We start from the raw sequence: 22,077 nt of genomic DNA, 5'->3' as shown, positions 1-22,077 counted from the left end.
CTCCAGGTATCAGTGGCTAGGAATAATTTTTTTTTGCACCATAATCCTGATTATTTTATTCCAAAGCAATCCAGAGCCCCATTTTTTTCTCCATTTGCTTCTTGACACTGCACACTACAGCCAGATCCTTTTAATTCTGCAGCGTGAAAATCCAGCAATTTTAAATGGCTTTGCCCATCCTAAGCATCACATCTCAGTGTGCAGAAAATTCTATCATTTTTCTGTGGTACTGTAGTATTTTTTGGAGTGTCTTATGACATTTTTTGACACCATTTTGCTGCCAAAAAAATATTTAACTGCCAAAAAAATATGTAGCTGCTCAAAAAATATTTAGCTGCTCAAAAAATATTTAGCTGCCAAAAAAATATTTAGCCGCCAAAAAAACATTTAGCAGGCAAAAAAATATTTAGCTAAAGTTCATATATTTAACACTATGTTTTATCCGCCACACGCATTGCATATCATTGCGCTAAATATTTTACAATTTTAGTCCTCCAAAGAAATTTTTTTGTAATGTTATAGCCTACTTATTGACACAATTTTGGTGGCCCCCCCAAAAATACAGGCCACATATTTAACCCCTTTACCCCTAAGGGTGGTTTGCACGTTCATGACCGGGCCAACTTTTACAATTCTGACCACTGTCCCTTTATGAGGTAACTCTGGAACGCTTCCATGGATCCCGGTGATTCTGACAATGTTTTCGAGACATATTGTACTTCATGTTAGCGGTAAAATTTCAGTGATATAACTTGCGTTTATTTGTGAAAAAAATGGAAATTTGGCGAAAATTTAGTAAATTTTGCAATTTTCCAACTTTTAAATTTTATGCCCTTAAATCATAGAGATATGGCACACATAAAACTTAATAAATAACATTTCCCACATGTTTACTTTACATCAGAACAATTTGGTAACCCAAATTTTTTTTGTTAGGAAGTTATAAAGGTTAAAAGGTGACCAGCAATTTCTCATTTTTACAACACCATTTTATTTTTAGGGACCACATCACATTTGAAGTCACTTTGAGGGGTCTCTATGATAGAAAATACCCAAAAGTGACACCATTCTAAAAAACTGCACCCCTCAAGGTTCTCAAAACCACATTCAAGAAGTTTGTTAACCCTTCAGGTGCTTCACAGGAATTTTTTGAATGTTTTAAAAAAAATGAACATTTAACTTATTTCCACAAAAAATTACTTCAGGTTCAATTTTTTTTATTTTACCAAGGGTAACAGGAGAAATTGGATGCAATTTGTCCTGAGTACGCTGATACCTGATATGTGGGGGGAACCACTGTTTCGGCGCATGACAGAGCTCAGAAGGGAAGTAGAGCTGTTTGACTTTTTCAATGCAAAATTAGCTGGAATTGAGATCGGATGCCATGTCACATTTGGAGAGCCCATGATGTGCCTAAACAGTGGAAACTCCTCACAAATGACCACATTTTGGAAACTATATCCCCCAAGGAACTTATCTAGATATGTGGTTAGAAGTTTGAACCCCGTACAGTTAAAAAATCATATTTTATCCACAAAAATGATATTTGACCCCCAATTTTTAATTTCCCAAGGGAAACAGGGCCCCAAAAGTTGTTGTGAAATTTTTCCTGAGTATGCTGATACCCAATATGTGGGGGTAAATGACTATTTGGGCGCAAGGCAGAGCTCGGAAGGGAAGGAACTCCATTTGACTTTTTTGTCTGGAATTGAGATTGGATGCCATGTCACGTTTGGAAAGCCCTTGATGTGCCTAAACAGTGGAAACCCCCACAAATGACAACATTTTGGAAACTAGACCCCCCAAGGAACTTATCTAGATGTGTGATAAGAATTTTGAACCCCCAAGGGATTCACAGAGGTTTGTAACGTACAGCCATACAATTAAAAAATCATATTTTTTGCACAAAAATTATCTTTTCACTAGAGTTGAGCGACTTTTGGTTTTTTAGGGTCGCGTTTCGTTTCGTGAAACCCGACTTTTCCAAAAGTCGGGTCGAGCAAGATCGTCCGATTATAGGGAAAAGTCGGGGTCGTCCCGAAACACGAAACCCAATGTAAGTCAATGGGGAATAAAAGTCGGCAGTGAGAGGAGGACAGGAAACACACCAACAGTGCCCATTTGAATGCCAAAAGCATCAATTCTTCTTACTTAAGCTTGTCAACCTTAATTAACTTCATAATATAAGTTACGCACTGAAAAATGGGTGTTATTTGGCTAAAGTTGTGGGGGGGGAGGGCTGGCTGCAGGTTTTCATGTGCCCTGGGCGAAAGAGCGCCCCTTTAACACATACCACAACTCATCATGCTCCGATACGGCAGATAAATAGCGGTACAATGAAAAATACCTCACTTTTTACATCTCATGACGAGGCCCATCTATTTCTCCATACAGAATCATTGGTCCCATATAATGTTTGAAACAGTTTATGATGAGCTCCACATAATGCTACAGTATATGTTGGTCCCCATGGATGAAGCTCCACTGTCTTATGGGCCCAAATAATGCTCCAAACATAATGGGCCCCATTTCTAATGCTCTAGTGTATAATGGGCCCTGTAAATGCTGCTCCAGTGTCTGATGTCCACCTTTGGAATGTTCCAGTGTATGGTGGGCCCCATCTATCATTCTCCAGAGTATAGTGCTCCCCAAAAATTGCTGTCCCAACATTGAAAACAATCAAATAAGTCTCCTCGCTAGGGAATCCCTGTACTTGTCTGGACAGGTGCTGTAGCTTGCTTAACAGCTCGCCAGCCGTTCTCACGCCCAGTATGGATTGCACATGATTGCACAAAGGTTAGAAAGGGTACCGTATCCCTGGATAACATGTATGGATAGCGTACACATTCAAAATATATGTCTATACAGCATGAGGCAGGCTCAGACGGTGTTAGGCCCAGTATGGATTGCATGTCATTGCACAAAGGTTAGAAAGGGTACCGTATCCCCGGATAACATGTATGGATAGCGTACACATTCAAAATATATGTCTATACAGCATGAGGCAGGCTCAGACGGTGTTAGGCCCAGTATGGATTGCACGTCATTGCACAAAGGTTAGAAAGGGTACCGTATCCCCGGATAACATGTATGGATAGCGTACACATTCAAAATATATGTCTATACAGCATGAGGCAGGCTCAGACGGTGTTAGGCCCAGTATGGATTGCACGTCATTGCACAAAGGTTAGAAAGGGTACCGTATCCCCGGATAACATGTATGGATAGCGTACACATTCAAAATATATGTCTATACAGCATGAGGCAGGCTCAGACGGTGTTAGGCCCAGTATGGATTGCACGTGATTGCACAAAGGTTAGAAAGGGTACCGTATCCCTGGATAACATGTATGGATAGCGTACACATTCAAAATATATGTCTATACAGCATGAGGCAGGCTCAGACGGTGTTAGGCCCAGTATGGATTGCACGTGATTGCACAAAGGTTAGAAAGGGTACCGTATCCCTGGATAACATGTATGGATAGCGTACACATTCAAAATATATGTCTATACAGCATGAGGCAGGCTCAGACGGTGTTAGGCCCAGTATGGATTGCACGTGATTGCACAAAGGTTAGAAAGGGTACCGTATCCCTGGATAACATGTATGGATAGCGTACACATTCAAAATATATGTCTATACAGCATGAGGCACGCTCAGACGGTGTTAGGCCCAGTATGGATTGCACGTCATTGCACAAAGGTTAGAAAGGGTACCGTATCCCTGGATAACATGTATGGATAGCGTACACATTCAAAATATATGTCTATACAGCATGAGGCAGGCTCAGACGGTGTTAGGCCCAGTATGGATTGCACGTCATTGCACAAAGGTTAGAAAGGGTACCGTATCCCCGGATAACATGTATGGATAGCGTACACATTCAAAATATATGTCTATACAGCATGAGGCAGGCTCAGACGGTGTTAGGCCCAGTATGGATTGCACGTCATTGCACAAAGGTTAGAAAGGGTACCGTATCCCTGGATAACATGTATGGATAGCGTACACATTCAAAATATATGTCTATACAGCATGAGGCAGGCTCAGACGGTGTTAGGCCCAGTATGGATTGCACGTCATTGCACAAAGGTTAGAAAGGGTACCGTATCCCCGGATAACATGTATGGATAGCGTACACATTCAAAATATATGTCTATACAGCATGAGGCAGGCTCAGACGGTGTTAGGCCCAGTATGCATTGCACGTCATTGCACAAAGGTTAGAAAGGGTACCGTATCCCCGGATAACATGTATGGATAGCGTACACATTCAAAATATATGTCTATACAACATGAGGCAGGCTCAGACGGTGTTAGGCCCAGTATGGATTGCACGTCATTGCACAAAGGTTAGAAAGGGTACCGTATCCCCGGATAACATGTATGGATAGCGTACACATTCAAAATATATGTCTATACAGCATGAGGCAGGCTCAGACGGTGTTAGGCCCAGTATGGATTGCACGTCATTGCACAAAGGTTAGAAAGGGTACCGTATCCCCGGATAACATGTATGGATAGCGTACACATTCAAAATATATGTCTATACAGCATGAGGCAGGCTCAGACGGTGTTAGGCCCAGTATGGATTGCACGTCATTGCACAAAGGTTAGAAAGGGTACCGTATCCCTGGATAACATGTATGGATAGCGTACACATTCAAAATATATGTCTATACGCATGAGGCAGGCTCAGACGGTGTTAGGCCCAGTATGGATTGCACGACATTGCACAAAGGTTAGAAAGGGTACCGTATCCCCGGATAACATGTATGGATAGCGTACACATTCAAAATATATGTCTATACAGCATGAGGCAGGCTCAGACGGTGTTAGGCCCAGTATGGATTACACGTCATTGCACAAAGGTTAGAAAGGGTACCGTATCCCCGGATAACATGTATGGATAGCGTACACATTCAAAATATATGTCTATACAGCATGAGGTAGGCTCAGACGGTGTTAGGCCCAGTATGGATTGCACGTCATTGCACAAAGGTTAGAAAGGGTACCGTATCCCCGGATAACATGTATGGATAGCGTACACATTCAAAATATATGTCTATACAGCATGAGGCAGGCTCAGACTGTGTTAGGCCCAGTATGGATTGCACGTGATTGCACAAAGGTTAGAAAGGGTACCGTATCCCTGGATAACATGTATGGATAGCGTACACATTCAAAATATATGTCTATACAGCATGAGGCAGGCTCAGACGGTGTTAGGCCCAGTATGGATTGCACGTGATTGCACAAAGGTTAGAAAGGGTACCGTATCCCTGGATAACATGTATGGATAGCGTACACATTCAAAATATATGTCTATACAGCATGAGGCAGGCTCAGACGGTGTTAGGCCCAGTATGGATTGCACGTGATTGCACAAAGGTTAGAAAGGGTACCGTATCCCTGGATAACATGTATGGATAGCGTACACATTCAAAATATATGTCTATACAGCATGAGGCAGGCTCAGACGGTGTTAGGCCCAGTATGGATTGCACGTGATTGCACAAAGGTTAGAAAGGGTACCGTATCCCTGGATAACATGTATGGATAGCGTACACATTCAAAATATATGTCTATACAGCATGAGGCAGGCTCAGACGGTGTTAGGCCCAGTATGAATTGCACGTCATTGCACAAAGGTTAGAAAGGGTACCGTATCCCCGGATAACATGTATGGATAGCGTACACATTCAAAATATATGTCTATACAGCATGAGGCAGACTCAGACGGTGTTAGGCCCAGTATGGATTGCACGTCATTGCACAAAGGTTAGAAAGGGTACCGTATCCCTGGATAACATGTATGGATAGCGTACACATTCAAAATATATGTCTATACAGCATGAGGCAGGCTCAGACGGTGTTAGGCCCAGTATGGATTGCACGTCATTGCACAAAGGTTAGAAAGGGTACCGTATCCCCGGATAACATGTATGGATAGCGTACACATTCAAAATATATGTCTATACAGCATGAGGCAGGCTCAGACGGTGTTAGGCCCAGTATGCATTGCACGTCATTGCACAAAGGTTAGAAAGGGTACCGTATCCCCGGATAACATGTATGGATAGCGTACACATTCAAAATATATGTCTATACAACATGAGGCAGGCTCAGACGGTGTTAGGCCCAGTATGGATTGCACGTCATTGCACAAAGGTTAGAAAGGGTACCGTATCCCCGGATAACATGTATGGATAGCGTACACATTCAAAATATATGTCTATACAGCATGAGGCAGGCTCAGACGGTGTTAGGCCCAGTATGAATTGCACGTCATTGCACAAAGGTTAGAAAGGGTACCGTATCCCCGGATAACATGTATGGATAGCGTACACATTCAAAATATATGTCTATACAGCATGAGGCAGGCTCAGACGGTGTTAGGCCCAGTATGGATTGCACGTGATTGCACAAAGGTTAGAAAGGGTACCGTATCCCTGGATAACATGTATGGATAGCGTACACATTCAAAATATATGTCTATACAGCATGAGGCAGGCTCAGACGGTGTTAGGCCCAGTATGGATTGCACGACATTGCACAAAGGTTAGAAAGGGTACCGTATCCCCGGATAACATGTATGGATAGCGTACACATTCAAAATATATGTCTATACAGCATGAGGCAGGCTCAGACGGTGTTAGGCCCAGTATGGATTGCACGTCATTGCACAAAGGTTAGAAAGGGTACCGTATCCCCGGATAACATGTATGGATAGCGTACACATTCAAAATATATGTCTATACAGCATGAGGCAGGCTCAGACGGTGTTAGGCCCAGTATGGATTGCACGTCATTGCACAAAGGTTAGAAAGGGTACCGTATCCCCGGATAACATGTATGGATAGCGTACACATTCAAAATATATGTCTATACAGCATGAGGCAGGCTCAGACGGTGTTAGGCCCAGTATGGATTGCACGTGATTGCACAAAGGTTAGAAAGGGTACCGTATCCCTGGATAACATGTATGGATAGCGTACACATTCAAAATATATGTCTCAGGAGGCAGGCTCAGACGGTGTCAGGCACAGTATGGATTTGACGGCCCAGATTACACAGCGGAGGAGCAGGGAGAGGTAAAGATTGCAAATGCTGGGGCCCTGCCCAAGCAAGGGGGGCCCACTCGTGGGCGTCGGTACTGGCACTGGGCCCCTCATAGTGCAGCGGTGTGTCTGACGGCGGGTGTGCACCACCACCGTCAGAGACACTTGATTGCACTATGAGGGACCCTGTGCCAGTGCCCGCGCCCAAGAGTTGGCCTACCCACCTGTCCAGGGCAACGGCACTCGCACGGTGTCGTGCGCTAGGTGGTTACCCCGGCCATGGGGGGGGAGGCAGCACAGTTAGGGAATTTTAGAAAGTGGCATATGTTGATGCTGGACATTCAGCTGATGCAAAAGGCGAAATAGGTGAAGTACCAGGAAGAGGTGGACCAAAGCAAGCCATTTTTCTGTCACCCTATGTGTCATCAGGGGAAGGTGGGACAAAATCCTTGGAAACCCATGCGTGGTTCATTTTAATGAAGGTTAGATCATCCACATTTTGGGTTGACAGACGGTCCTTTTTTCTGTCAGGATTGATCCAGCTGCACTGAAGACTCTTTCCGATAGCACACTTGCAGCTGGGCAAGCGAGCTCCTGTAAGGCATATTGGGCCAATTCAGGCCAGGTGTCCAGTTTAGCGGCCCAATAGTCAAAGGGGAATGACCTGTGTGGGAGAACATCGATATGGGAGGAAAAGTAGTTTGTAACCATAGTTGACAACTGCTGTCTCCTGTCACTTTCCATCGATGCAGTATTACCAGTTGTGTGAGCGGTATTTGAAAAATCAGTCCACAACATTGTCATGAAACCCCTGTCTCCAACGCCACTTCTGCTGTGTGCACCACGAACACCTCTGCCAAGCTGCCCCCGGCCCGTACGGCTCGTGTGAGAACCATCACCGCTGCTGTGTGCTGGGAATGCCTCAAGCAACCGATTTACCAGAGTTGCTTGTTTATTAGCCAATATTAGGTCAAGGTTCTCCTGTGGCATGATGTTTTGTAATTTGCCTTTATAGCGTGGATCCAGGATGCTGGCCAACCAGTAGTCGTCATCGTTCATCATTTTGGCAATGCGGGGGTCCCTTTTTCGGATCCGCAAGGCATAATGTGGGCCAATGTTCCCGGTGTCAATGATGCACTGCGAGTGCTGGGTGGAGGAGCACTTTCTGGCAAATCCACATCCCTCCAGTCATGCACAAACCCTGTACCAGACCTTGTCACATTTTCACTTGCCCCACGAGATGCATCCTCCTCCCCTAAGTAATCATCCCCATCATCCTCCTCCTCCTCCTCCTCTTCTTCCTCCACCTCGTCCAGGAGAGGTCCCTGAGCAGACAATGGCTGAATGTCATCAAGGATTCCCTCCTCCTCTTCCTCCTCATCAACATTGGCTGCAGACGCCTGCTCCTTAAGGTGCGTCAAAGTTTGCATGAGCAGACGCATAAGTGGGATGCTCATGCTTAGGATGGCGTCGTCTGCGCTTACCAGCCGTGTGTATTCCTCAAAACACTGAAGGACTTTACAGAGGTCTTTCAGCTTCGACCACTGCACGCCTGTCAACTCCATGTCTGCTCTCAAAGTGCCTGGCCGTGTATCCTCCCACAAATGCATTATGGCCTGCCTCTGCTCGCACAGCCGCTCCACCATGTGCAGGGTGGAGTTCCAACTTGTTGCAATGTCGATAATGAGGCGGTGGTTGGGAAGGTGGAGCAATCGCTGCAGCTTCTGCATACGAACGAAGTGTACAGGCGACCGGCGGATGTGCGCGCACAGACTTCGCACCTTCTGGAGCAGGGCTGTTAACTCCGGATAATTTTTGAGGAAGCACTGCACCACCAGGTTCAAGGTGTGAGCCAAGCAAGGTATGTGGCTGAGTTTTGAAAGGGCTATGGCTGCCACAAAATTATGGCCGTTATCACTAACTACCTTGCCTGCCTCAAGATGTACACTGCCCAGCCATGACTCAGTTTGTCGCTTCAAGTACTCGGCCAGCACCTCGGCGGTGTGTCTGTCGCCCAAACACATCATCTGCAACACAGCCTGCTGACGCTTTCCACTAGCTGCTCGATAGGGGGACGCATCTTGTGCAACAGTGGCAGCTGCAGATGGAGTGCTCGTACGACTGCGCTCTGTGGACGAGCTTTCGCTTCTGGAGGAGGAGGAGGAGGAGGAGGGTCGAACGCCTACAGCCAACTGTTTCCTATACCGTGGGCTAGGCAGCACTGTCCCACCACCGCTGTCCCCTGTGGACCCTGCATCCACCACATTAACCCAGTGCGCAGTGATGGACACGTAACGGCCCTGGCCATGCCGACTGGACCATGCATCAGTTGTGAGGTGTACCTTTCCGCTCACTGACTGCTTGAGTGCATGGACAATGCGGTCTTTCACATGATGGTGGAGGGCTGGGATGGCTTTGCGAGAGAAGAAGTGGCAACTGGGTAGGTCATAGCGTGGTACTGCATAGGCCATGAGTTCGCGGAAAGCTGTGCTTTCCACCAACCGAAAGGGCATCATCTCAAACGAGATTAGTTTGGCAATGTGGGCGTTCAAACCCAGTGTACGCAGATGAGAGACTGAGTACTTTCTTGACCTACTCATAGTGTCTGGGAGGGTGAGCTGGACTTGAGAGCTGCATATGGTGGAAGTAGCGGTGGACAGGGCGGACTGAGAGAGGGTTGATGATGGTGATGGATTTGGTGTTCTTTCTGATGGCCTAGAATCAGTCTTTCGTTGATATAACAGTGGGATTCCCTGACTGCTGTGGCCTTGCAACGACACCTCAACATTTGCTGCTGTGCTAACAGGTGGGCTTACAGTGGGGGAAACAATGTAGCGTTGCTGACTACCTTCGTTGTGATCAGTTGCACATGTGGCACTTGAGGTTTGGTGTTCTGTCCACACTTGCAAGTGCATGCTGGTTAAATGTCTAAGCATGCAACTGGTATTCAAATTTTTCAGATTTTTCCCTCGGCTTCTTACAGATAACCTTGGCCTGATCATGAGGATTTTGTTCAAAAAAGTGCCACACTGCACTCTTCCTACTTTGGCAGACATTTTGTGGCCTAGCACACTGTGATCTTTTGACCCTCTGGACAAGCTGTCCAGCAACTCTTTTGATGTTTGGAACCTGTCTTTGGAGTGCTCCGGGCCTGCCAGATAACAGCTGTTGCGATGTCGATGTCTGCTGTGGATGCTCCTCATCTGAGCTATTGGAAACAGCACCCTCTTCCCCCAATGGATGCCAATCTGGGTCAACAACTGGGTCATCCATCACCTCCTCTTCTATGTCATGTGCTCCTTTCTCTGTGTCACCGTGTATGGTGGTATAGTGTGCGGGAAGGGGCACCTGAGTCTCATCAGGGTCAAAATCTGGCTCTGTACACTGCGAGGACAATGTAGTGCTCTGAGTGAATGTACCAGCAGAATCATCCATCAGCGGCTGTGCATCAGTGCACTCCATGTCAGATTCAACTTGGCCTGGGTAATTCACCATTTGACTTGATAATCCAGGCATGGTATGTGAAAACAGCTCCATGGAGTAATCAGTAGTATGGCCTGCGTCATCCTTCAATCTTGGTTGGGGTGAAGGACACAAGGAAAGGTGTGGTTCATGAACATGAGCCTCCAATGACGACTCAGTGCTTTTACTTTTTACAACTGAAGAAGAGGAGGCGATAGAGCTGGAGGCTGAGTCAGCAATGTAAGACAAAACTTTTTCCTGATGCTCTGCCTTTAAAAGCGGTTTGCCAACTCCTAGAAAACTAAGCGTTCGAGGCCTTATGTAGCCAGACGATGACGCAGGGTCTGCACCTCCTGCATTAGGTCCTATTTTGCTCTTGCCACTACCATCAGATCCACCACCAACACCATCATTACCAGCTGCCAACCCCCGCCCAATTCCACGGCCTCTTCCACCAGCCTTCCTCAGTTTTGGTAGAAATGTAGACAAAATCCAACAAACTATATAGTAATGTAAAACAAGGTACAAGGTGTCTATAGGACAGGGGAGATTTAGAATTTCTGCACACACTTGTGGACAGTGGACACTTTTGGATTGTGTGAGGCCCACTGATATCTGAGCGCTATGTGACACGCTCGATGGCACAGCTGCCTGTGACCAAAGTGACGAGAGGATAATGGAGATTTTGAATCTCTGCGTACACTTTTGGACACTGGACACTTGTAGATTGTGTGAGGCCCACTGATATCTGAGCGCTATGTGACACGCTCGATGGCACAGCTGCCTGTGACCAAAGTGACGAGAGGATAATGGAGATTTTGAATCTCTGCGTACACTTTTGGACACTGGACACTTGTGGATTGTGTGAGGCCCACTGATATCTGAGCGCTATGTGACACGCTCGATGGCACAGCTGCCTGTGACCAAAGTGACGAGAGGATAATGGAGATTTTGAATCTCTGCGTACACTTTTGGACACTGGACACTTGTAGATTGTGTGAGGCCCACTGATATCTGAGCGCTATGTGACATGCTCGATGGCGCAGCTGCCTGTGACCAAAGTGACGAGAGGATAATGGAGATTTTGAATCTCTGCGTACACTTTTGGACACTGGACACTTGTGGATTGTGTGAGGCCCACTGATATCTGAGCATTATGTGACACGCTCGATGGCACAGCTGCCTGTGACCAAAGTGACGAGAGGATAATGGAGATTTTGAATCTCTGCGTACACTTTTGGACACTGGACACTTGTGGATTGTGTGAGGCCCACTGATATCTGAGCGCTATGTGACACGCTCGATGGCACAGCTGCCTGTGACCAAAGTGACGAGAGGATAATGGAGATTTTGAATCTCTGCGTACACTTTTGGACACTGGACACTTGTGGATTGTGTGAGGCCCACTGATATCTGAGCGCTATGTGACACGCTCGATGGCACAGCTGCCTGTGACCAAAGTGACGAGAGGATAATGGAGATTTTGAATCTCTGCGTACACTTTTGGACACTGGACACTTGTGGATTGTGTGAGGCCCACTGATATCTGAGCGCTATGTGACACGCTCGATGGCACAGCTGCCTGTGACCAAAGTGACGAGAGGATAATGGAGATTTTGAATCTCTGCGTACACTTTTGGACACTGGACACTTGTAGATTGTGTGAGGCCCACTGATATCTGAGCGCTATGTGACACGCTCGATGGCACAGCTGCCTGTGACCAAAGTGACGAGAGGATAATGGAGATTTTGAATCTCTGCGTACACTTTTGGACACTGGACACTTGTGGATTGTGTGAGGCCCACTGATATCTGAGCGCTATGTGACACGCTCGATGGCACAGCTGCCTGTGACCAAAGTGATGAGAGGATAATGGAGATTTTGAATCTCTGCGTACACTTTTGGACACTGGATACTTGTGGATTGTGTGAGGCCCACTGATATCTGAGCGCTATGTGACACGCTCGATGGCACAGCTGCCTGTGACCAAAGTGACGAGAGGATAATGGAGATTTTGAATCTCTGCGTACACTTTTGGACACTGGACACTTGTAGATTGTGTGAGGCCCACTGATATCTGAGCGCTATGTGACACGCTCGATGGCACAGCTGCCTGTGACCAAAGTGACGAGAGGATAATGGAGATTTTGAATCTCTGCGTACACTTTTGGACACTGGACACTTGTGGATTGTGTGAGGCCCACTGATATCTGAGCGCTATGTGACACGCTCGATGGCACAGCTGCCTGTGACCAAAGTGACGAGAGGATAATGGAGATTTTGAATCTCTGCGTACACTTTTGGACACTGGACACTTGTAGATTGTGTGAGGCCCACTGATATCTGAGCGCTATGTGACACGCTCGATGGCACAGCTGCCTGTGACCAAAGTGACGAGAGGATAATGGAGATTTTGAATCTCTGCGTACACTTTTGGACACTGGACACTTGTGGATTGTGTGAGGCCCACTGATATCTGAGCGCTATGTGACAAAAGTGACTAGAGGATAAGGGAGATTGGATTGCTTTTAAAAAAGCAGTTTGCAGAGCAGTGGGTAAACAGCAATGCCAGCGTGTCAGGAAGCCTTAAAAGGCAGCCCAACAACCAACACCACTGATACACCACAATATAGCCTCCCCTTGCACTGCACACACAGTGACTTGTGTGTTGTGCAGGCCAAATCGCTAGCAGCAGAAGCAGTTTTTTTGTCTTCTTCCCTGCCTAACGCTCTCCCTACAGAATCAGCAGCAACCTCTCCCTATACTAAGATCGGCAGAAGTAAGATGGCGGTCGGCGTGCACGCCCTTTTATACCCCCTGTGACGCCCACCAAAGCAAGCCAATCACTTGCATGCCCTTCTGAAAGATGGTGGTGACCCGTGCCTAGGTCATCACGTTGCCCACAGTGTCCGTGGATCCTGATTGGCTGAAAAAGAGCGCAAAACAAACTTTTGAAACGCGACTTTGGCGCGTAAGTCGCCGACCTCATGGCTGACCTCATCCTAGGGTCGGGTTTCGTTTCATGAAACCCGACTTTGCCAAAAGTCGGCGACTTTTGAATTTTTTCGACCCGTTTCGCTCAACTCTACTTTTCACCCCAATTTTTATTTTTCTAAAGGTAACAGGACCCGAAAAGTTATTATGCAATTTGTCCTGAGTATGCTGATACCCCATATGTGGGGGTAAAAGACTATTTTGGTGCATGGCAGAGCTCAGAAGAGAAGCAGCACCATTTGACTTTTTTGGCTGAAATTGAGATTGGACGCCATGTCGCGTTTGGAAAGCCCCCGATGTGCCAAAACAGTGGAAACCCCCCACAAATTACACCATTTTGGAAACTAGACCCCAAAGGAATTTATCTAGATGTGTGATGAGAACTTTTAACCCTCAAGGGCTTCACAGAACTTTATAACGTACAGCCGTACAAATTAAAAAATCATATTTTTTCCACAAAAATGATCTTTTGACCCCCAATTTTTATTTTCCCAAGGGAAACAGGGCCCCAAAAGTTATTGTACAATTTTTCTTCAGTATGCTGATACCCAATATGTGGGGGTAAACAACTATTTGGGCGCATGTCAGAGCTCGGAAGGGAAGTGGCACCATTTGACTTTTTGGGCTGGAATTGAGATCGGATGCCATGCCGCATTTGGAAAGTCCCTGATGTGCCAAAACAGTGGAAACCCCTAACAAATGACAACATTTTGGAAATGAGACCCCCCAAGGAACTTATCTAGATGTGTGATGAGAACTTTGAACTCCCAAGGGCTTCACAGAAGTTTATAACGTGCAGCCATACACTTAAAAAAATCATATTTTTTCCACAAAAATTATCTTTTGACTCCCAATTTTTATTTTCCCAAGGGAAACAGGGCCCTAAAAGTTATTGTGCAATTTTTCCTCAGTATACTGATACTGAATATGTGGGGGTAAACGACTATTTGGGCGCATGTCACAGAAGTTTATAACGTACAGGCGTACAATTAAAAAATCATATTTTATCCACAAAAATTATCTTTTCACCCCAATTTTTATTTTTCCAAAGGTAACAGGACCCAAAAAGTTATTATGCAATTTGTCCTGAGTATGCTAATACCTAGAGTTGAGCGAAACGGGTCGAAAAATTGAAACGAAACCCGACCCTAGGATGAGGTCGGCCACGAGGTCGGCGACTTAAGCGCCATAGTCGCGTTTCAAAAGTTTGTTTTGCGCTCTTTTTTTCAGCCAATCAGGATCCACGGACACTGTGGGCAATGTGATGACATAGGCAGGGGTCACCACCATCTTTCAGAAGAGCATGCAAGTGATTGGCTTGCTTTGGTGGGCGTCACAGGGGGTATAAAAGGGCGTGCACGCCGACCGCCATGTTACTCATGCTGATCTCAGAATAGGGAGAGCTGCTGCTGCTGCTGATTTTGTAGGGAGAGCGTTAGGCAGGGAAGAAGACACCAAAAACTGCTTCTGCTGCTAGCGATTTTGCCTGTACAACACACCAGTCACTGTGTGTGCAGTGCAAGTGGAGGCTATATTTTGCTGGATCAGCGGTGTTGGTTGTTAGGCTGCTTTCTAAGGCTTCCTGACGGCTGCATTGCTGTTTACCCACTGCTCTGCAAACTGCTTTTTTAAAAGCAATCTCAATTTTTTTTTTTTGTCCTGGTGAGGTACTGAGCGTGCATTTTTTCACACCATACAGCGGTGCACACTCCTCACACAGTACCGTGTAACAGTGAAGCTATCTGTGTGTCACTCGGTAAGGATAAGTCGAGGACATATTCCGTTCTTACAGACCTGCACCTTCTAGTTTTGTCTAGCTTTCAAACAGTTAAATATATTTGCTGTTTGATCACATTCAAAACTATAGAGAGACAGCGTGTGTCAGTCCGTATACTTAAAAAACACGGAGCTTGACAATTTTACGTACACCGGACAGCCGTGTACGTGCATGCTCCTCTCTCAGTACCGTGTAACGGCTGTTATCACGGCCACAGTGAAGCTATCTGTGTGTCACTCTGAAGGATAAGTCGAGGACATGTTCCGTTCTTACAGACCTACACTCTAGGGAGATTCCTATTCTGCCCAATTCTATATACACCTTAGCAAACAAGATTTCAAGGGCAGTGAACATATAATTATAGGTGGCCCTGACCCATGGTGACCACCCCATAACATGCACTAGCAGTGGAAAAACTCCCAATACTTTGTATACAAAAACACATGGAGTAAAGACATCCACCAAAGAAAATATAAAAAAAAAAATATAGTTTTATTCTGAAAAGTTAATAATATAGACAATGAAGTACATAAAGACGGGTCACATAATAAAAGAGCTCCATATGATAAGGAATTCAGGTACAGAAAAAACACACATGTAGCAATACTAACAGCAATGGAATGTGTATAATGGATATGCAGAGATAAGTAAAGTGCCAGTGCTTAAAGTCTTTCTTTCAAATATCCAGAGAATCCCACAGAGTGACCCCCTCACAGTAATAAACCATCACAACATAATAGCTCAAAATCTTAGTCTGGAGGCCACATAATGGAAAACCTGTTCAAAACCACTTACCCATAGCTAATTAGTATGCCACACGTGTAGCCCCTACGCGCGTTTCGCGTGGGCTTCGTCGGGGGGCTGTGATGGCATGTTCTGTCCCACTCTCCCTTATATCACCCCATCACAGCTGTGGAGACTGAACCGCACACGTCATCAAACGGCGCCGGAAGTGGCACGCCGGTTATCCCAATGTGTAGGACATGCGCACTGATGATCTCCCAGAGCTGATCACCAGAACAACAGGTGAAGTCATCGGACCACCCACACAATACAGCGGCACCTAAAGATGACGCATCCATCGTCTCAGGATATGCGTTCTACCCATCTAGCGGTGCAATCTAGCAGCTGGAATCAAAAACAAATCCAAAGGCGCATCTCCAACAACAATACAGGAGATCTATACGCTATGAACCAATGCAATATTATGTGTACCGTTGAACAAGTTATAAAATATAATATTCACAAAGCAGTAACGCATCGGTGCACAATTAGCCCAATCCAGACTATTATAGACACGAAAAACAAAAAATATATATATATGAGAAATAATGAATAAAATAAAATATAAGTGTTATATACATAAGTGTATGATACCATATGCATTAGAGACACGAGGTGAGAAAAACCTCAATATATATGAGTGCAGCTTTTTTCACAAAACTATCCCGCAGGATTATACAATAAAAAGGTGAAAATCTGAAGTGAAAATATATATATATATATATATATATGTACATATACATACATATATATATAATGTGAAGAAAATTCATTTAGAATATAAATCAATACCAAAGGTGAAGTGAAAACGTAAAGAGTGAACTACAAAAAAATATTAAGATTATAAAACATATTCAGACCACTATAAAGTGGAAACTATACCAAATAGTGCAAAAAAAAAAAAAAAACACATGTGTACATATATATATATATAAAAAGGTCGTGAATATATAATCCAGGCGCTCCAACATGTGTGAATGTCTTCTTCCCGAAACCGTTGCTCGATGTCAGGGGTCCAAGAGGGAGGATGCTCACAGATAATCATTCTCATATGGCAATAAACTATAAAAGACACAGAACATACAAAGTAAAAATAAATCCAAAAAACACAAATATTATAAAAAGGAGGAAAAACTAATTTGCTCGTTTAAGCCTTTCGGTGTTACAGTGTCCAGAACTGCAATCCACTTGCATTCTCTCTGGGTGAGGAATCGCACCGCATCCCCACCTCTAATACCCAATTGGATACAGTCAATCCCATATATCTGCAAGTCATTTGGATTACAGTTATGTCTCAGTTTGAAGTGCCGGGGAAGCGACTTAAGTCCGCCAACATCATCCACATCACGGGCGGCCATAATGTCCCTAACGTGTTCACGTGTCCTTACTCGTAACTCACGTGATGTTAGTCCTACATATATTAGGTTACACTTGCACTTTGCGTAGTAAACAACATGTGTAGTTGTACATGTAATGAACATGTTGATGTTAAAGGTTTTAGAGCCGTCCGAAGATGTGAATGATGTGGCCCGTACATGATTTTTACATGCCAGACAATTTTTACATGGAAAAAACCCCTTCCTCCTATCTGCATTTCCAAATAAGGATGGGGGCCTAGTCACATAGTGACTATTCACTAGCATGTCTTTAAGATTTCGACTACGACGGGCCGTCATTTGAGGCACCACTGGTAAATTTTTACTGAGAGTTTGATCTGTCATAAGTATCGGCCAATGCTTTTTAAGGATCATCCGCATTGTTTCCCACTGTTGGTTTAATGTAGAAATAAACCTTAACCCGGCATCACATTCCTTTTTCTTATTCCGTGGGACTAAAAGATTCCTTCTCTCGGATTTCCTCGCTCTAGTATAGCCTCTCTTAATACTCCGCCTGCTGTACCCACGCTCTTGAAATCTGTCCCCAAGGTCAATGGCCTGCCGCTCAAATAGGCTGTCCGATGAACAAATCCTCCGGGCCCGGAGAAATTGGCCTACTGGGATAGCCTTAATAGTTGAGCCCAGGTGTGCAGACGAGGCATGTAGTAATGCATTAACTGCAGTTTCTTTACGAAACATATCTGTATGAACAGAACCATCAGAATGCACCCTGAGCTCAATATCTAAAAAGGATATCTTCTCATGATGGAAATTGTAGGTAAGCCTGATGTTGGAGTCGTTGCGATTCAGACCCTCCATAAATGAGTGTAGTTCATCAGTGGTACCCTGCCATATAAACAATATGTCGTCTATAAAGCGGAACCATCCAAGTATATTGGGAGAGGCATGTGCGCCGTCGCAAAACAAACCCCTCTCCCAAAAACCGAGAAAGAGGTTTGCATACGAGGGCGCACATGCCGCTCCCATTGCGGTACCACGCGTTTGTAAGTAATATCTATCCTTGAATGTAAAGAAATTATGGGTAAGAATGAACCGCAACAACTCCAACACCAGTCCCCTCAGATCAGCATCCAAATTACTTGCCTCAAGATAAAATTGAGCAGCTCGTATACCATCTTCATGAGAAATGCTCGTATACAGAGACTCTACATCTGCTACCACAAATAGCATATCGGGTTCGAGGAACAGTCCATCAACACGTTTCAGGACGTCCATAGTGTCTCTGACATAGGAGGGCAAAGTCTCCACCTGTGGTTTAAGATAATATTCAATAAATTTACATATTGGGTCGCATAGCCCTCCTATGCCAGAGACAATAGGACGACCAGGAGGTGAGATAGAGTCTTTGTGGACCTTGGGTAACAGATAGAACGTGGGCACAACAGGGAACCTTACAGACAGCCCATCAAGGATTTTCTTAGAGATGATTCCTCTCTCATGTGCAATCTCCAAAATATTAACCAAAGCACCCTTAAAGGAGACAAGCGGATTTGTTGTAAGTTGGGCATATGTTTCCTTATCTTTGAGCTGTCTGAATGCTTCCCTCTCATATTTCTCTACCGGCCAGACCACCACATTCCCCCCCTTGTCCGCTGGTTTAATGACAACGTCACCCAGTTTTCTCAGGTCATTAAGAGCCTTCCTTTGTTGGTAAGATAAATTATCTCTAGCTCCATTGTTTTTAATTTTACGGAAATCCTCCACCACCAATCGTGTGAAGATCTCCACCTGTGGACAAATAGACAAGGGAGGGAATGTGGTAGATCTGGGGCAGACTTGAGGAAAAGAGATACCTGAAATACCAGCAGTAGTCTCTCTCTCCAATTCCTCCAATGCTTCCAGGGCCTCTTGTTCTGATATTACCCCTCCCAAATCATCAGAATTTCTGGAGTGAAGCTTTTTCAACACCAGCTTACGGGAAAATAGGTGTAAATCTTTTAGCGCTGTGAAGAAACTGAAATTGTTACATGGAGAAAAAGACAAACCCAACTCCAGAACTTCTATCTGCGTTTTAGTTAGAATATGTGGTGACAAGTTAATTACCTGCAAGGCATTAGTTTTAGCTTTTTTATCAGCAGGAGGAGAGGATAAATTTTTACGTTTAGAATTGTTCTTAAAACTACCCGAACGAGGGTCCTTGAAAAAGTCTCTTCTGTCCCACGGAATTTTTGAATGGTCAGAACCCTGAGGTCTTTCCTCAGTCGATGAGACAGATGAAAAGGAGACAGAACGTGTTCTAGACCGTGATCTAAAAGCTGAATTATTTTTGTTATTCCACCTATACATCCGACCATTTTGTGAATCAGCCACATCACGCTGATATTTCTTTGTCTTATTCTGTACTATCTCCTTTTCCCATTTGAGTGACTCTACATCTAATTCATTTTTATATCTCAACACTTCCTCTGGAGTGAGTTGTTGATTCATCTCATCCTGAACTACCTTGAGTTCTTCATCTAGTTCCTCCATTTTAGATTGATTAGATTTCGCTAATAATTCCATAAATGTTTTTGAACACAATGATGCTGCATCTTCCCATGATTTAATAAAAACCTCCTCATTTACAGGAAAGGAAGGGAAGACTTGAACTCTTAGTCCTCTCGGAATCAGACCACACGTAATATACTTCTCCAGGAATGCTTTGTTCCACCATAAACGGGCTCTTTTGAGCAACAGTTCCTTATATTTTTTAAAAAGTTCTCCACCATTTTTGGATTTACAATCATTAGCAGCACCTGAACCCTCATCAAATACTCTGTCGAATTGTGTGCGCCACGCTTTCTCGCGCTCGCGAAAGTCCATCTGTCCCAAGATGGAAACTGTGAAAACACAGACAATGATAATAGCAAACAAGATTTCAAGGGCAGTGAACATATAATTATAGGTGGCCCTGACCCATGGTGACCACCCCATAACATGCACTAGCAGTGGAAAAACTCCCAATACTTTGTATACAAAAACACATGGAGTAAAGACATCCACCAAAGAAAATATAAAAAAAAAAATATATAGTTTTATTCTGAAAAGTTAATAATATAGACAATGAAGTACATAAAGACGGGTCACATAATAAAAGAGCTCCATATGATAAGGAATTCAGGTACAGAAAAAACACACATGTAGCAATACTAACAGCACAGCTGTGATGGGGTGATATAAGGGAGAGTGGGACAGAACATGCCATCACAGCCCCCCGACGAAGCCCACGCGAAACGCGCGTAGGGCTACACGTGTGGCATACTAATTAGCTATGGGTAAGTGGTTTTGAACAGGTTTTCCATTATGTGGCCTCCAGACTAAGATTTTGAGCTATTATGTTGTGATGGTTTATTACTGTGAGGGGGTCACTCTGTGGGATTTTCTGGATATTTGAAAGAAAGACTTTAAGCACTGGCACTTTACTTATCTCTGCATATCCATTATACACATTCCATTGCTGTTAGTATTGCTGCATGTGTGTTTTTTCTGTACCTGAATTCCTTATCATATGGAGCTCTTTTATTATGTGACCCGTCTTTATGTACTTCATTGTCTATATTATTAACTTTTCAGAATAAAACTATATTTTTTTTTTCTATATACACCTTGTAGTTTGTCATACACTAGCCAATTTCTGCCTGTGACATAGCGCTGTGATATTCAGTGGGCCTCACACAATCCAAAAGTGTCCAGTGTCCACAAGTGTGTGCAGAAATTCAAAATTTCCGTTATCCTCTAGTGACATTTTTCACACCTGTGACATCGAGCCTGTGACATAGCGCTGTGACATTCAGTGGGCCTCACACAATCCAAAAGTGTCCAGTGTCCACAAGTGTGTGCAGAAATTCAAAATCTCCATTATCCTCTAGTGACATTTTTCACACCTGCAACATCGAGCCTGTGACATAGCGCTGTGATATTCAGTGGGCCTCACACAATCCAAAAGTGTCCAGTGTCCACAAGAGTGTGCAGAAATTCAAAATCTCTGTTATCCTCTAGTGACATTTTTCACACCTGCGACATCGAGCCTGTGACATAGCGCTGTGATATTCAGTGGGCATCACACAATCCAAAAGTGTCCAGTGTCCACAAGTGTGTGCAGAAATTCAAAATCTCCGTTATCCTCTAGTGACATTTTTCACACCTGCGACATTGAGCCTGTGACATAGCGCTGTGATATTCAGTGGGCCTCACACAATCCAAAAGTGTCCAGTGTCCACAAGTGTGTGCAGAAATTCAAAATCTCCCCTGTCCTATAGACACCTTGTATCTTGTTTTACATTACTATATAGTTTGTTGGATTTTGTCTACATTTCTACCAAAAATGAGGAAGGCTGGTGGAAGAGGCCGTGGAATTGGGCGGGGGTTGGCAGCTGGTAATGATGGTGTTGGTGGTGGATCTGATGGTAGTGGCAAAAGCAAAATAGGACCGAATGCAGGAGGTGTTGAGCCTGCGTCATCGTCTGGCTCCACAAGGCCTCGAAGGCTTAGTTTTCTAGGAGTTGGCAAACCGCTTTTAAAGCCAGAGCTTCAGGAAAAAGTTTTGTCTTACATTGCTGACTCAGCCTCCAGCTCTATCGCCTTGTAAAAAATAAAAGCACTGAGTCGTCATTGGAGGC

Source organism: Dendrobates tinctorius, unplaced genomic scaffold (assembly GCF_039654945.1).
Source record: "Dendrobates tinctorius isolate UK_male_01 unplaced genomic scaffold, ASM3965494v1 ptg000032l, whole genome shotgun sequence".
NCBI lineage: Eukaryota > Metazoa > Chordata > Amphibia > Anura > Dendrobatidae > Dendrobates > Dendrobates tinctorius.
The sequence above is the reverse complement of the archived record's forward strand: the minus strand, read 5'-3'. Positions refer to the sequence as shown.